At 36.2% G+C, this 16,874-nt stretch overlaps 1 protein-coding gene and 1 pseudogene across 1 annotated transcript in view; one reads left to right on the top strand and one right to left on the bottom strand.

The window, feature by feature from the left end:
• The window catches only part of GAS2 (growth arrest-specific 2), a 196,544-nt gene that overhangs the window by 23,931 nt on the left and 155,739 nt on the right, over positions 1–16,874 (top strand). The window lies entirely within an intron of this gene.
• Positions 2,529–2,870, bottom strand: LOC102837655 (annotated as a pseudogene).

The following is a 16,874-nucleotide window of genomic DNA, read 5'->3' as shown; positions in this document are numbered from 1 at the left end:
CTTCTTTCTTCCTCTAGTCAAATTCTGATCATCCAGCTATTGAAACTAGGCCAAATTGTTTTATTTTGTTTATAGTACTGCTCTTAGTTTTGGGATAATAATTTATATGATTTTGAAATATTATATAGTATGAAAGGCCCTTCTTCTACTTTTTTCATTTTAAAACAACTCTTTGAAGGTATAGAACCAGTATCTCTCAGACTTCCCCACAATTGGAATCACCTTAGCAGCTCTGACAATTACTTTTGCCTTGTTCCCTTGTCCAAACATTTCCATTTAGTGGATACGGGGTGTAATCTGGGTATTTAGAGTTTTACAAAGCTCACCCGGTGATTCTATGTATTAGCAAAGTTTGAGAGCCATTGCCATTATTTTCTCTCTCATACAGATTGGGACTCTCAGTTAGCTGTGTAAGATGGAACAGTAATTGGCCAAGCAAGCATTTGATATGGCCATCTTTCTGAGTCTGTGCTCTCCAATTTTCATTGACTAAGGGTCACACAGTCATGGGAGACTATAAAAAGTTTGAATAAGGGTTTAGTTGTTAGCACACCTGTTAAGTTTCCAGTGGTGGTTTCCACAGTCATATAACTGTTCTCTAATTCAGTTTATTGATGAGAAAACATAATGCCTCATAGTAGGGCATAGTATGTAGAAAGTTTCTAAAATGAAATTACCAAAGGAAAAAAAAATACTGACATGCCTAAACATCTTTGAGACTATTGCATTAATGTTGTATAAATCCTGAAACATTTATTGCTGATGAAAGAGCCCAATGCCTCAGTGTTAATATCATTGGAATTCTTCTTAATAAGAAGAATAAACAACTCTCCTGGAACTAGTAGGAAGTTCTCTGAGTTTGGTTTGGTTTGTAAGCTTTTGCTTGTTAAGCAGGAACTAAGATAGATTTTGGTGTGGCACTGTAGGATAAGCAATGGACAGCTAACCACAAGATTGGCAGTTGAAACTCACTAGTAGCTTCTTAGAACCCTTGATCAATGTGAGTTAGAATTGACTCAACAGCAATTAGCAACAAGAGGACCCATAAAAGGAGTCTTGGTGGTGTAGGGGGTTAAGTGATGGGCTGATTGCTGCAAGGTCAGTGGTTCAAACCTACCATCCTTTTTTTTTTTTTTTTCAAATTTGTTTTTAATGTTTATTTTGCACACTTAAAAATTGTAATTTTCAAGATATAAAAGAAAAATACTTTTCTAATAGTAAAGTAGGCATTTCTTTGGTACAGAAGTCACATGTGCAATTGTACATTAAAAAATTAATCCAGAACTATAACATAATATGCTAAACAAAACTATTGTTTGTCCATCTATGTGTCCCCTTTTATAGCCTCATTATGGGGATTTAGAATATAATCTATAAATAGCTTTATATATAAAAAAGGTAAAGATGCCATGTCAAAAATGTTAGAGAATTTATATAATAGATATTTAGTTGGCTTAATTATTGACACAAATCACCAAAAAATAAACAACAATGAGACTTCCAAACAAAAAGAGTAACATAACATGCAGGACAAGTAAAATAAAGTATTGTTACTGAGGTCAAGTAACAAAAACATCACATCATTTAAATTTGATGCACTGAAAACAAAGCAACTTCTTTAGAATCATTTCACAACTTGCAAAGCTCCCAAAGTAACAGCACTGAACCATAATCTGATAGGGTACTTTAAAAACAATAATCAAGTAAGTATATAAAAATAGCATACACATGAAATATTAACTGTAAAAGTAGTTAATCATAGAAACAGAGAAAAAATATATGCATTCTTTCCAGACAATTTTTGAGTTTTAAGACCTTTAAGAAAAAGCATCATAAAAAGTAAAAAAATACATTTTAAAAAGCAACAGTTAAACTGGATAGTTTTTTGGGGCTTTTTAACAGTTCCAAGTCAATGAATTTCTGGTTCACGTATCTGTTTAGAGAAACAATTAGAGATTTGATGCCAAAAATAATTAGAAAAAATAGTTTTTAATTGTGTTTGTGAATTCTCTTATTCAACAACCATTCAGTGAGTGTTAGGACACTGTTCTAAGAGCTAAGGACACACAGGTAAATAAAGACAGTCATTGGCTCTAGGGAACTTAGCCTAATGGAAGAATCACTGTCAAAATTGCCTTTTCCTCTGAGCCAGAAAATTAAGACAGAACTTTAAAGTCTTTCAATTTCTGTCATTCTTGGAATTCCCTTGCAAAATGAATAATGGTTTACCTTGTTTGTTATTGGTAGCAATATGGCATCAATCAGTCACTGATGAAATTAACATTATAAAGATTTCTATGTAAGGTTAAAGAGCAAATATTTAAGGGTAATCAAATATTGTCCAACAGCAAAAATAATATCAATATTCTACTGTCATATAGATCAAGAAAGTCAAGAAAAAAAAATTCTGATTATACAAAACTACTGAAAAGAGATTACCCTCTAATGTGTACATGTACAAATATTATAGATGAGGAAGAGTGAGTTATTACATAACCATTGTTTTAAAACTAATTAAGCATGCCAAATCAGTTGTCCGGTTTCAAAGAATCATAGCCTTCTTTTAAGAGGTTCTGCCATGTTTTAAGGAAACGTGCATTTTCTGTACATTTGAAGGCAAGCTCATCCACTTGAGCTGACACTGCAGATGTGGCTTCAAGAAGTTGGGTTAATTAAAATGCTGCGTTTCCAATCTGCAGCTCCACTTCCTCCAGCGGGTCCACAATACGGCCGCTGATCCTCCTCGAAATTTGCCAATCCAGACTCACTGGAAAGCCAGGGGAGGATGATGAAGAGGTGTCTGACGAAGACGGAGAGGAAGGAGGCGGTGGGGGCGGCGAAGTGGCCCGTATCTCTTCATGCTCAGCCATAGAGAAGGGATGGGATAGCTATATCTGAGTAGAGCAGCCGAACCTACACCAACAGTCTTTCAACTGCTCTCGCCCAGAGCCCAGCGGCCCCACCTCCTCTCTCCTCCCATCCACTTTTTAAGAAAGATGAGGCTATCTGCTCCCATAAATATTTACAGTCTCAAAAACCCTATAGTTCTACCTTGTCCGATTAAGTTGTTGTTGTTAAGTACCATTGAGTTGATTCTGTTAAGTGCTGTCAAGTCGATTCCGATTCATAGCGACCCTGTATAGGGTTTCCAAGGAGTGCCTGGTGAATTTGAACCACTGATCATGTGGTTCAAACTGCCCTTGCAGTCCAGTGCATTAACCCTCAGGGCCACACCAGGACTCCACCAGGTTCACAGTCCAGTGTTTCTTGAATGGAGGCACCGCACTTCCTACCTGTCTGATACGGTGTCTAGTAGTCAGAATTGTATTAGTCAACAGTGTGGGTTAAGATCCATAAATCAAATTAGAATGATAAGATTATAAAGTATAAAAGGAGAAGGATATCATATTTGGTAAAATGGAGGGTCAGAGAAAAAGAGGAAGACCCCCAACGAGGTGGATTGGCACAGTGGCCGTCACGATGGGCTCAAATGTAGCAAAGATTGTGAGGTTGGCACAGTACCAGTTAGTGTTTCATTCTGTTGTGCATTGGGTTGGCATGGGTTGGTACCAACTCGATGGCACCTAACAACAAAAATAAAAAATCAAATCCAAACCCACTGCCATTGAGTTAAGTTCTAGCTCAGAGTGCCCTGTAGGACAGAGAATAGCTGCCCCATAGGAGTTCCAAGGCTGTAAATTTTCACAGATTACAACACATCTTTTCCAGAGAGTGTCCTTTGTCAAGTACAAGACTATTAACCTATAGTCCATCAAATATCTTGATGTGGAGCAAATTGTACTTGAGTTTGGCTTTCATTATTTAACAATTAATCTTTAGTTCCACTGTCTATACAATAGCATTAGTAATTAGGCATAAACGTTAACCAAAGCTTTACACAGAAAGTGCTCTTGATAAATATATTATCTCCCTTCCTCACACTCAAGAGAAGTGACAGTTAAAACACAGAATTTAAAATTAACTAGAAGAAACTAACTGATGAGTCAGGGTTTGGGTAGTTGTTTTCCTTTAAAACATTTGTTTCAATATAGTTATTTTATAATAGAAAGGAGCTCTGGTAGCGTAGTGGTTACGAATCGGGCTGTGAACTGCAAGGTCACCGGTTCGAAACTACCAGCTGTTCCGCGGGAGAAAGATGAGGCGTTCTGCTCCCGTAAAGATTTACAGCCTCGGAAACCCTGTACCGGGTCGCTATGAGTCGGAATCGACTCCACGGCACTTAACAACAACATTTTATAATATAACTATAAAATACAAGGAAATTCCCTTTCAAAATGAGTAGAATTTAGCAATTTTATTAAACTTAAAGGACTTCTTTGCCTTTGAACCATTTTGTTTGATTGAAGAGCGAGCTCAAATTTATTCTTAGTTTAATAAATACATTTTAATATAAAAATTCAACTATGCTAATTGAATAAGTATATGTTTAAAACAGTGCACTATGATCTCTGTTCTAAGACTCAAAATATCTAATTGGATCTGAGTTAAAAGTTGCCATATGTTGGCGCTACCATTAATTCTCTTGATTGTATTCGCTTCTGTGTGCTTGGCAGCATTTATGTATTTCACAAATTACTTCCAATGATACACAGCTCAAATCACATCATATGTACTTTACCATATGAAAAATGGAAAAAGGCTAATCTATCTTTATTTTATGAGAAAGTTCCTGTAAAGTAAAAAACCAAATGGCTAATACCTTCTTAGCTATCATTGTTCATAAGTATACTTTTGTTAGGACTCATGGTTTTCAATCCTTCATTTTTTGTCTAGAAACAAAAATAAAAGTGATGTAAAGTACAAAGCATTTTGTCATTATTAAAGCCAAATCTAAATTTAAACAAGAAAGGATTCACTAAGTCCTCATTTAGAGAAGAAGGCTCTCAAATTGGGTTAGGATTAGGTTTCAAACACAGGAAGCCCTTTGTAATTTTCTTCTAACAGTTTAAATTTCATCTCTTCATAGCAATATTGTAACTTTTCCAGATTGATATCTTGAGGATTTTTTCAGCTGTGTAAATAGTTTAAACAGTAAATTATGCTTGGTATGTATGAAGTGTGTCATTGTTAAGAATAATTTAAATAATCTTGATATTTGAAAGTTAAGTGCTAATAAGTATGCTAGAGAATTTATATATTTAATATTTTAGTAATAAATCTATTTTATTTACAGAACAGTACAAAGGCCTCCTGTTCTGATTTGATTAAATACTATGGACATAAGTAAATTATATCACATGATTTCTTCTTTCCAGGCATCAAAATGTATATAAGGTAGTCTCTACATGCTTGCTATCTACATAAATAGTTTATCTTAGTCTTTACATGGTGAGCTCTTTTCACAGTTTGTATTGGAGAAATACAGAGATCACAGTTAAGCAGTAGTTGGATGAAAGCATTTGAGACCAATATCGTGTAATGTATAATGTGATTTTAATTAGTTAATGTGTTCTATGATAATGAAGTCCTGGTGTGGTGCTGTAGGATAAACACTGTATTGCTAACTGCAAGGTCAGTGGTTCAAACCCACCAGCCACTCCTCAGAAACCCTACACAGGGTCACTATGAGTCAGAACTTACTTACTGGCATTTAACAGCACAACAATCATTGTAATATGATAAGTTCACTATAACTATGGATGATAATATTTCTGGAGCTGAGAATTATTAAAGGTAAGTATCAAAACAATACTAATCTTCCCAATATCCTTCTATCAGGTTGAGAAAAACCACAGCAAGTGGCAAGTTCAAGGTTAGGTTATTGGTCTTTTTGCTCTTAGTTATATGATCCAAACTTGGCATTACCAGTCAAGACAGGGTAATTGTTACAATGATGTTTGAATTTTACTTCCTTGGTCCACACAAAGGTTAACTGCACAAATCAAATTCTTTCTTGTATATTTTCTTTTTATCTCTAGACACACATTTGCGGATTTGTTTACAAAAGCTTCTCAACCATTGAGTTATCACCACGGTGCACTCTTTTCCCCCTAATATTCCTTTCCATTTGTCTCATTTAGTTTGAGAATCTCTAACTCAACTGTTAGAATTTCTCTGGATTCAGAGCTTCCTTTGACTTCAAAGAACCGTGGGTGGTTAGATCAGATTTGAAACACATGAAGTGAAAAGAAAAAAAGAGAAGAAGTTCTGTTACCTAGTAGAATGCTACATTATCTGCCAAGGAAGAAACTGAACATTCACAGACTAAATGTAGAATTGAGCCCTTGTTTTGGGGAAAGAACATCCTAGTCAGATAGAATACTTATAGTACATTTTCTTATCACGAATACCCAGTTCTCTGAGTGGTAAAATAACAATATTGTATGATGTTGTGCCATCTGGGAATAAAATAAGATATAAAGACTAGAGCATTTTTCCCCTCAAAAATTAAGAGCACTTCTATTTATTTAAAGAACATATTAAAATCTAATAAAAGAAATTCAGAAACCTGTGTTTACTGCTGGTATTTTGATGAGAAAAAGATAGTACTGTAGCAATATTAAAGTGGCTTAAAGACTGTGGCGCTGTGAGATAATGCACGGGAGGGACTGCAAGGTCAGTTTGAACCTCAAGGTTGGAGGTTCAACTTCACCAGCCACTCCCTACACAGGGTTGCTATGAGTCAGAACTGAGTCATTGACACTTAGCAACAATAACAGAAAGTCTCAGATATGATTAATATAAAGCCTTCTGTTTATGTATAGGAAAACAAGTAAAGTAATTATCAGTTACTTAAAGAATTTATGGTTCTAACATGCAAATGCTAGTATTGAACCAACAAGAGAGTGGCTTATTATGCAATTGAAGGGATTTAGATCAAATCATGTAGAAAACAATTATTTTTTTATTGTATATTGCTGTATAGGACTAAAGGAAATAGACCAAAAGTGGAAAAGTTAGTGTTAAAGTCAATTTCTCATGATCAAAACAATAAATATAGGTATCTTCAAATTTTAAATATACTGATATAAATTCTTTCTCAGTGTAAAATCATGCTTCTTTGTTACCATTTTTCTAGTCTTCCTTAGTCCTAGAGCATCTGGCCAAACCTTTCACTTTCTAAATCAGAGACAATGAAATGTGCTTGATGAAGTTCTCATTGTGTTTTTCATTCTATACTATCTTATAGGACGTCTAAATGGTATTGTAATGTCGTAGCAATAAATGTTGGTATATTATTTTGAGTGATATGCAAATGAGTTTGAAATTCTTTATCTTGTTGTCATCTGACTATATGGGACTATATATATCAGCTATATGTACAGATTGGGGGGAATGAACAGAGAGTGATGTACTTAGGGAATTGGCCTGGGTCGTCAGATCTCATTGTACTTATCCTATAGTTAGCAGACACTTCTACTTGATGATAAAATGCTGCTGGGTATTATAAAAGCATAGCCAAATGGATGACCTGACACTAAATTCATGGTAAATAGTTTAGATTTCATGGTCATCTGGTATCTCATGATAGAGATTTAATCTTCATCAAACAACAGTAAAATTTAGGATTATTTGAATGGTGTCCTTACTAAGAAGGCAGTGTTTGTAACTGGCCCCTACTATTGGAAGTAGAAAATTCATTTAGTTGACAGACCCTCTCTCCTGGGATTTCATGGAATTTTAATTCTACTTTCTGAACTGCATGTATTTTATGACGGTATCTAGCATGCATACTATTCCTGCTTCCAATACTAAATCAGCAAAACATCAAAATGTCCATAGTTGCTGTAGACTAGGGAACAGAACTAGAGTGAATCCACAGGATAGTAAAATAATTTGGTTATTCCTGTTACATGTATGTGAATGGTTTCTGAATATACATGAATGATTTCTAAATATCTATCAAAATTAAGAAAATTGCATTTTCCAGACTAGTAGAAATATGTGGGTAAGTTAAAATGCATTGCTACAAAATAATAGAAACTAGTATTAAAGCAAAAATATCAAAATGTGAAGCAATTATTTCTTACAAACCCTCTACCCAGGTCTATACACTTCTGAAAGCAGTGTTTCCAAGGTGAGCAGTTCAAACACACAAGCTGCTCCTCAGAAACCCTATACAGGGTCTTGATGAGTCAGAACTGACTCAGTAGCATTTAACAACAACCCTTCCCCAATGGATTCTGTGCCCTTCAATTTACACCATGATAAAACAGCAGTTTTGGGCATCTTCAAGGGACTCAAGTCATATTCCTTTTAAATCTTCTTTCGGTTTTGGAAACCAAATAAAGTTTAAAGGAGCAATAAAATTCTCAGAGGACAGCCATTTCTAACCTCAAAGAATGAGCAGGTGTATTGTCATGAGGGAAAAATATTCCTGCAACTCTTCCTGACCTTTTCTCACCAATGCAGTTTTCAGTTTTCTTAAAATTTCTTCATAATAAGCCCCAGTTTTGTGTCCTTTGAACAAAATTTATCAAGAGTCTCCTTTCAGGATGTCCCAAAATAGTTGCTATAACCTTCTGAGCTGACCTTTCTGCCACAAATTTAACTGCCCCAACAGATCCCTTTGAAAGTGACTCTTGACGGGACACCATATTTAAAGGCATCCAAATAACACTGGGGTAAGTATGTTACTGACCAAATTGGTCTTCAGTTGTCCACCATCACAGAAACATGTTTAAACGCATTTTGCTTGGCAGAAACCCTGGCATGTATGCACTGGGTACTTAGTCTCAATAAGTTTTGACTTATTCTCATATGTCAGGTATGGACATCTTTGCTAATATACTTCAGCAAAAAGGACCACATCAGAACAGCACGTCTGATCGAAGTTGTCATTTTATAATAACTTCTTTGCTGTTTTTTGTCTCTTTTATGTTTGCTTGTATTGAGGGAGATTTCATAGAAATCACTTTCCTTGTATGATCAGGTCATTCGATCATCAATTCCTGATTTTATTTATTTATTTATTTTTTGAGGATAGATATTGTTCTAATCTTATGTGCTTCTTTCAGTTGTTAATAACTTGTTCTATAGGTCAGAAAATATCTAACAGTTTCTGAGAAAATCCATACAAATTATACATGTAGGAGAATTATAAAAAATAACTTCTATTGCTTTTATAGGCTCACTGGTTATAAGATAAGGTGGTGGTAGTGTGTCGTGGAGTCAGTTCTGACTCATAGTGACCCTATGTAGGGTTTCTGAGGCTGTATATCTTTATGGGAGCAGAAAGCTTCATCTTGCTCCTGCAGAATGGCTGGGTGTTTCAAACTGCTGAACTTGAGGTTAACAGCCCGACTGGCAAGCACTATCCTACCAGAGCTTCTTGTAACACAAGGTTGTTGTTGTTGTTAAGTACCGTTGAGTCGGTTCCATCCCATAGCAACCCTGTATAGAGTTTCTGAGGAGCAGCTGGTGAACTTGTACCGCCAGCCTTGCAGTTCAAATGGCTTTGTATTCTGGCGCATTAACCTACAGCACCACACCAAGACTGTGTAACACAAGGTAGGTTTGGGTTAAAAATCCATTTACTACCTGTTCCCTATATGGTTGTTGTTGTTATGTGCCTTGGAGTCAGTTCCGACTCATAGCGACCCTGTACAGAGTTTCCGAGGCTGTAAATCTTTATGGGAGCAGAATGCCTCATCTTTCTCCCGGGAAACAGCTGGTAGTTTTGAACTGCTGACCTTGTGGTTCGCAGCCTGATTCATAACCACTACGCTACCAGAGCTCCTTATAAGGTAGGCATAGTAATATGTTGTAAAAAGTTAAGATCCCTTTGATGAAAGTTAGATGGAAATTCTACAGCAAAGGTGTGAGATTATTTGCTTCATTTGATGGTTAGGGTTTATTAATTGGCTCTAGTTTGGGAATTTTGGGGCCCCTGGTGACACTGTTGATTAGGCAGGCATTGGCTTGGCAACCTTAAGGTTGCTGGTTCAAACCCACCAACTGTTCTGTTAAGATCTCCTGTCTTAGTCATCCTAAGATACCCTTTGAGCTTGATTTATATAACAACAATATCAAAGAAAATCTATCTGATAACACAATTTCCAGATGAACCACTACCAAACTAACTGTAATCAAGTTGATTTTCACTTATAGTGACCCTATATCTGGTTTGAGACTATAAATCTGTACAGGAAATAACAGCTTCATCTTTCTTCCTTGAGGGTTCCTCTAGTCTCAGTCGGTCCAATAAATTTGGCCTTTTTAATAAATTTTTAGTTTTGTTATACATTCTTTCTCCCATTCTACCCATGATCTTTGATTGTGTACCTGGTCAGGATAGTTGGTCGTGGTAACAGCACTATGGAGTTGTCTGATCTCAGGGTAGATGAGGCTGTGGTTTATAAGGACAATGAGTCCTATAGTACAAACTAGTGTCTTCTTTCAGTCTTTGGTTTCTTTCATTATCGTCTGTTCCAGAAGAGTAGAGACTCATACGTGTATCTTTCTCACCAGCCTGTTCTTTACATCTTAGTGAGAAAGTGTCTCTTCAGCCCCATTAACTGATAACATCAAAAATGTGATTAGATGAGGTGGAAGTGTTCATTTTAGATTATGTACAACCTTACTGTCTTCCCAAAGATTTGATTGATTTCTGGCCACTTAGTATCACTTTGCGTGGGCTAGCATTGCAACAGATTTGCATGAGAAAATCTAGCAAGCTTTTATAAAAGTATCTCTGGCTGCATATGCTAGCACATTGAATTTAGGATATTATGTTAGTACAGTGAGAATAAATCAACCCTGTTCTCTCAGAGCAAACCATTCAAAATCCATTACATAAATGGAGGAAAACTTTGCAAAATACACTTAGTGACACTTAAAATTTTGACTAACTATGTTGAGTCTATGCAACTAATTGGGCAGGAATTTCTGGTATTAGTGTGAAATGGATCTCAAGCCATTCTGAGTTAGGTGTCAGCTCTAGTTTAGAATGTAGATACTTTATTTGGTGGCTCACTGACATTTTAAGGACAGAACAATGGTTCCATGAGCAACCAGGTAAATTGGTACACTTTTCTTAGCTGGAACCAGAGATGCTGGGGTAGGAGAATACTGTTGTTGTTAAGTACCATGGAGTCAATTCTGACTCATAGTGACCCTGCACAAGGTTTCCGAGGTTGTAAATCTTTGCGGGAGCAGAAAGCCTCATCTTTCTCCCGTGGAACAGCTAGTGTTTTCTAACTGCCGACCTTGAGGTTAGCAGCCCAATTCATAACCACTACGCTACCAGAGCTCCTTAGGAGAATACTAGAGTGGAAGAATGTACCTAACCTACTTACTAAGAGGGGGTGCTTGCTGACTCACCTCCAAGGCAGCCCCTCCTCTTAATGCTTCTACCAGGCGCTCAAGTTTAGCTCTTCTGAGGGCTGACCAGAGGCAGGAGACAGGAAGATGACAGGAGCCAATACTAAATACAAATTATATTATTGTCTGAATTCTTTTATAAGAGCAATTCTGTGCAAAACATTTCCACATCCTAAGCTCACATATGAAAGAAATTTGATAGACTTTTCCAAATTTGACCACAAAATTTTCATAAGTTTTCAGAACTTATTAGTAACTAAATTGTTGTTGTTATTTGCAATCAAGTTGGTACTGACTCATAGCAGAATGAAATACTGCCTGGTCCCGGGCCAACCTCACAATTGTTGCCATGCTTGAACCCTTTGATGCTGCCACTTTACCAATCCATCTTGCTGGGGGTCTTCCCATTTTCTCGGACCCACCACTTTACCAAACATGATATTCTTCTGCCATCCTGGCTTCCAAGGAGCACTCATCCAACACAAATCTATTTGTTCTTTTGGCAGTTCATGGTATTTTCAATATTCTCCTCCAATACCAGAACTCAATGCATCAATTCTTCTACGGTCTTCCTTAATTCACTGTACCATTTTCGCATGCATGTGAGGTTATTGAAAATATTACTACTGCATTATAAGGTGAAACATTTTATGCTTGTTTTAAAATGTTGTTATGTTAGCAGAAAGATTAAATTATTTTTCTATTCTCCTTAAGGAAAATATTTATAAAATTCTATAAACTACACGGTCAAAATCTATAGAAAAAAATTAAGTAAGCTGTGTCAGGCTGCTAACTTACTAAAAGATTACATTGTTTTCCTGTACTTTGTGATGTAGAATTTATCATCTTTTCAAAGTTATAAATGTTATGCTCATATTAACCCTAAACAAAACAAGACTTTCATAACTAATTTTATATTAATAATCCTATATACTTTTTTAAAAAAAGGGCCCCCAAATAATACAAGCTTCTATAAAAGAAACAAAACACAAACCCACTGCCACTGAATTGGTTCCAGCTCACAGTGATCGTATAGGACACAGAAGAATTGCTGTTTGGAGTTTCTGAGCCTTTAAATCTTTACAGGAACAGATAGTCTGAGATTTTTCCTGTGGAATAGCAGGTATAGGAGGAGTAGCAGGAGAGGTAGGAGGTGGATTTGAACTGGTGACTTTGAAGTTATCAGTGCAATGCCTAACTACCACACCACCAGAGCAATAGAAGCTTGTTGTTGAGTGCCATTGAGTTAGTTCTGACTCTGTATATGGTCTTGTGGTTAGTAGTTCAATGTTTTTTTTACAGTGTCACAAAAACAAGTTTCTTTTTCAGCTCCTGCATTATTTCTACATAATCTATATAATAATAGTTGAACAAAATGTCTGGAATATAAGCATTTAGTGGGTATTTTTTTAGACGACTACATAAATGAATGAGGGAATGAATGGATATCCAATATAGATATTTACCTCTTGTTGGTGAATCAGTTCTGACGCATAGCAATGCTGTTTTAAGATTTCTGCAGAGTGGCTGGTGAAGTTGAACCATTGACTTTGCAGTTCAAACTCTCCGTGCAGTCCAGTGCGTTATCCCACAGCGCCACACCAGGACTCCAGATATTTACTTAAAAGTCCAGAATACTGTTATTAGGAGGTTTTAGCAATTCTTGGCTTTTGATCTAGGAGGTTTTTTTTTTTTAAACCAAGTCTGAGTTTTCTGTATTATGCTGTTTCAAGCTCCTAAGTTTTTAATATGCAGAATCACAAATAATAAAGCTGACATTTTTTTAAGTAGTGGAGAAGACAATGAACTAGGGAATTTTAGGGTGGTGCAGGAGAACTAGTGTCTGAGGCCATTCAAAGTGCTAATGAGTTGACTGTTGTAACAGATCCTGGTGGTATAGACTATTTAAGGAAGTAAGTGAATCTTGGAGGAAGTTGATCATTGAGTTCATTGTAGATGTTTTATACAGAGTCAATTGTTTGTTAATAATGAATTTGAACCATTATCAAAAGATGAATACAATGATAAAAAATAACTTTATTTCCAAACAGTTCATTCAATTTGAAGATTTTTAAAAGTCTTGTTTATATTGCTTTCCATGGTTCCAATAAAACAGGATCAAATGAGTAATGACTGAGTTTGCTCATCCTTTAGAAACAGGAAAAAGAAAAATTGCAGTGTCTTTCATGTAAAAGGTAGTCAAGAGATGTTTTTAACTTGAAATATGTGGTGGCATTTCAGTAATTAAGGGTATTGTCTTCCAATTACTGAAGAATCCATAAAGATGAAATCATCAGTGTTTAAAATTTATTCTTTTGTATCGTTATCCTAATAATTGCCCCCTTTTGTCCAATAAAGTACTTGGTGAGTGAAATATGAGTATAAAAAATTTTGTTTCTTCCAAAAGCTTCTAATTAGCCATCTACCAAAACACTACTTAACAACCAACGTTAAAAATATAGCTTCTATAAAGCTGTAAGATGGAATCAGAGCATTTCAGTGCTAAGGTATAAAGAACAACAAAGACTGTTATTGGTTTTCTGAAAATGTGCTATTTTATAATCAGTGGATAACTCAAAAAGGAGATTAAGATGATCATGGAATATGGCAAGTTAATCATTATATCAGTGTTTAACAATTTACACTGTTACCAAATATTTTATGATAATTGAATCCTAATTACATATGTTGGAGTCCTGGGGTGGCACTGTAGGATAAGCACTAGACTGCTTACCATAAGCTAACTGCACGGTTGGCAGTTTAAACCCACCAGTCACTCCTCAGGTATTCTCTACAGGGTTACTATGAGTGGAAATGACTTGATGGCATTTAACAACAACTTAAATATGTTGTTTTAAAATTTGATAGATGTTTGATGAGTATATGTTAGGATCAAAATACTACTTAATGTGTGTGTTATGTACATCCATGTTTGTGGTGGGAAATTGTGTGATTTAAAAACAAAAACAGCCATACTCATAAAGAACTTGTTTATAATGTGGTGATAATTCATAGCTTTTGAGAACAATCTGGAAATAATTTGAAATGTCTGCAAAATAATCACAAGTATTTAACAGCAGAAGACATTATTGTATTATGTGAGTGCATTTAGAATAGAACTTTAAACATATAATAATTATACAGTGTAAAAATCATACTGTAGTTTTTTGGGGTTTTTTTGGGGTTTTTTTAATGTATCTCATTAACCTTTGAGGAGGTCTGATGTGATTATGTTGGATACAGCTGTGGACTGCAAGTTTGGTTTGAACAGCAAGGTCAGCAGTTCAAACTCACCAGCTGCTCCTCAGAAACTCTATACAAGGTCACTGTGTTATAGCACTTAACAACAACAACAATATTTATAGAAACAGACTGTCAAATCATCTCCAGTGGAGCAGCTGGTGAGTTTGAACTGTCAAGTTTTTGTTAGTGGCTGAGCACCTAATGACTGGATCACCAGAGCTAATTTTCAAAAGAGATGCCAAATAAAAACAAAAATTCATGTTTTAAAATGTATATAATATCTATATATGCATTACAATGCCCAAAGTACTTCTATCTGAGCCTATTGTAATGGTTTTAAAATGGATTTCAGTAAATTATTTGCCCATTCAGACTATGAATATATCATGAGTAACTATTATCACAAGGTCAAAACCTAAATTACTCTAGTTTGATTTCCTTTAGTAGGTTATAGAAGAAATGATCATCCTCTCTTTTGCCGTATGAAGTCCTGATGTAGAGCTCTTTGACAAGCACTAGACTATAAGCACTAGCACTAGACTACTAGACCACAGGTCTAATTTGAACAGCAAGGTCAGTAGTTCAAACTCACCAGCTGCTCCTTGGAAATCCTATATAGTGGCTTGAGTTGGAAATGGGCACTTAACAACAACGAACATTCTTGTATGGAAGTGCTGTAAGCATGGACTGCTAACCACAAAGTTGATGGTTCAAGACCACCATCTACTCTGTGGTAGAATGAGGACAACCAGTTAATACTACTATTATTCACATTGATACATCAACCAATAAAGCTAGGGATGATGAAATTGAAGAATTCTGCCAACTTCTTCAGACTAAACATGTCATCAAGATGCATTGATATTCACTGGTGATTAGAATGTGGAAGCTCAAAACAAAGAGGAAGGATTGTTGCTGTTGTTGTTAAGTGCCATCGAGTTGGTTCTGACCCATAGCGACCCTGTATAGGGTTTCCAAGGAGCAACTGGTTTGCTTGAACCACTGACCTTGCAGTTCAAATGGCTTTGCATTCTAACACGTTAATCCACAGCACCACACCAGGACAAGCGGAAGAATTACTAGCTGGCAAATAAGGCCTTGGTGATATTAGCAAATGATAGAATTTTGCAAAACCAATGGTATTTGCATTGCAAGTATTTTTTTTCATCAACATAAAAAATGACTAGTCACATGGGCCTGTCAGTTTGTCTGTTGTACTGTGGTGGCTTGTGAGTTGCTGTGATTCTGAAAGCTATGCCACCAGTATTTTAAATACCAGCAGGGTCACCTATGGTGGACAGGTTTCAGATGAGCTTCCAGATTAAGACAGACTAGGAAGAAGGAGTGATGAACTACTTCCGAACATTTAGTCTCTGAAAACCTTATGAATAGCAGAGAAACACTGTCAGATATAGTGCCGGAAAATGAGCACCTCAGATTGGAAAGCACTCAAAATGCGACTGGGGAAGAGCTGCCTCCTCAAAGTAGAGTTGACCATGATTACGTGAATGGAGTAAAGCTCGTGGGAGTAAAGCCCATGGGATCTTCATTTGCTGATGGGGCACAACTCAAAATGAAAAGTAAAAGTCTGTAAAAATTCATTGAAAATCAGAATACGGAATGTACGAAGTATGAATCTAGGAAAATTGGAAGTTGTCAAAAATGAAATGGAACACATAAACATCGGTATCTTAGGCATTAGTGACCTGAAATGGACTGGTATTGGCCATTTTGAATCTGATAACCATATGATTTACTATGCCGGGAATGACAAATTGAAGAGGAATGGTGTTGCATTCATTGTCAAAAAGAACATATCCAGAGACTCATGAGGTACAATGCTGTCTGTGAAAGGATAATATGTATGCATCTACAGGGAAGACCAAGAAGCTCTGGTAGCATAGTGGTTACGAATCATTCTGCGAACTGCAAGATCAGCAGTTTGAAACTACCAGCTGTTCTGTGGGAGAAAGATGAGGCTTTCTGCTCCCCTAAAGATTTACAGCCTCAGAAACCCTGTACAGGGTCGTTATGAACCAGAACCGACTCCACAGCACATAACCACAACCACTACCACAGGGAAGACCAGTTAATACCACCAGTATTCAAATGTACACACCAACCACTAAAGCCAGTGAGGATGAAATAGAAGATTCTACCAACTTCTTCAATCTGAAATTGACCAAACATGCAATTAAGATGTATTGCTCATTACTGGTGATTGGAATGCAAAGGTTGGGAGCAAAGAGGAAGGAGCAGTAGTTAGAAAATGTGGCCTTGGTGATAGAAATGATGCTGGAGAATGCATGATAGAGTTCTGCAAAACCAATGATTTGTTCATTTCAAAT

This window comes from Chrysochloris asiatica, unplaced genomic scaffold (genome assembly GCF_000296735.1).
Source record: "Chrysochloris asiatica unplaced genomic scaffold, ChrAsi1.0 scaffold00196, whole genome shotgun sequence".
NCBI lineage: Eukaryota > Metazoa > Chordata > Mammalia > Afrosoricida > Chrysochloridae > Chrysochloris > Chrysochloris asiatica.
Note: the sequence above shows the minus strand (reverse complement) of the source record. Positions and strands in the feature narration are given on the sequence as shown.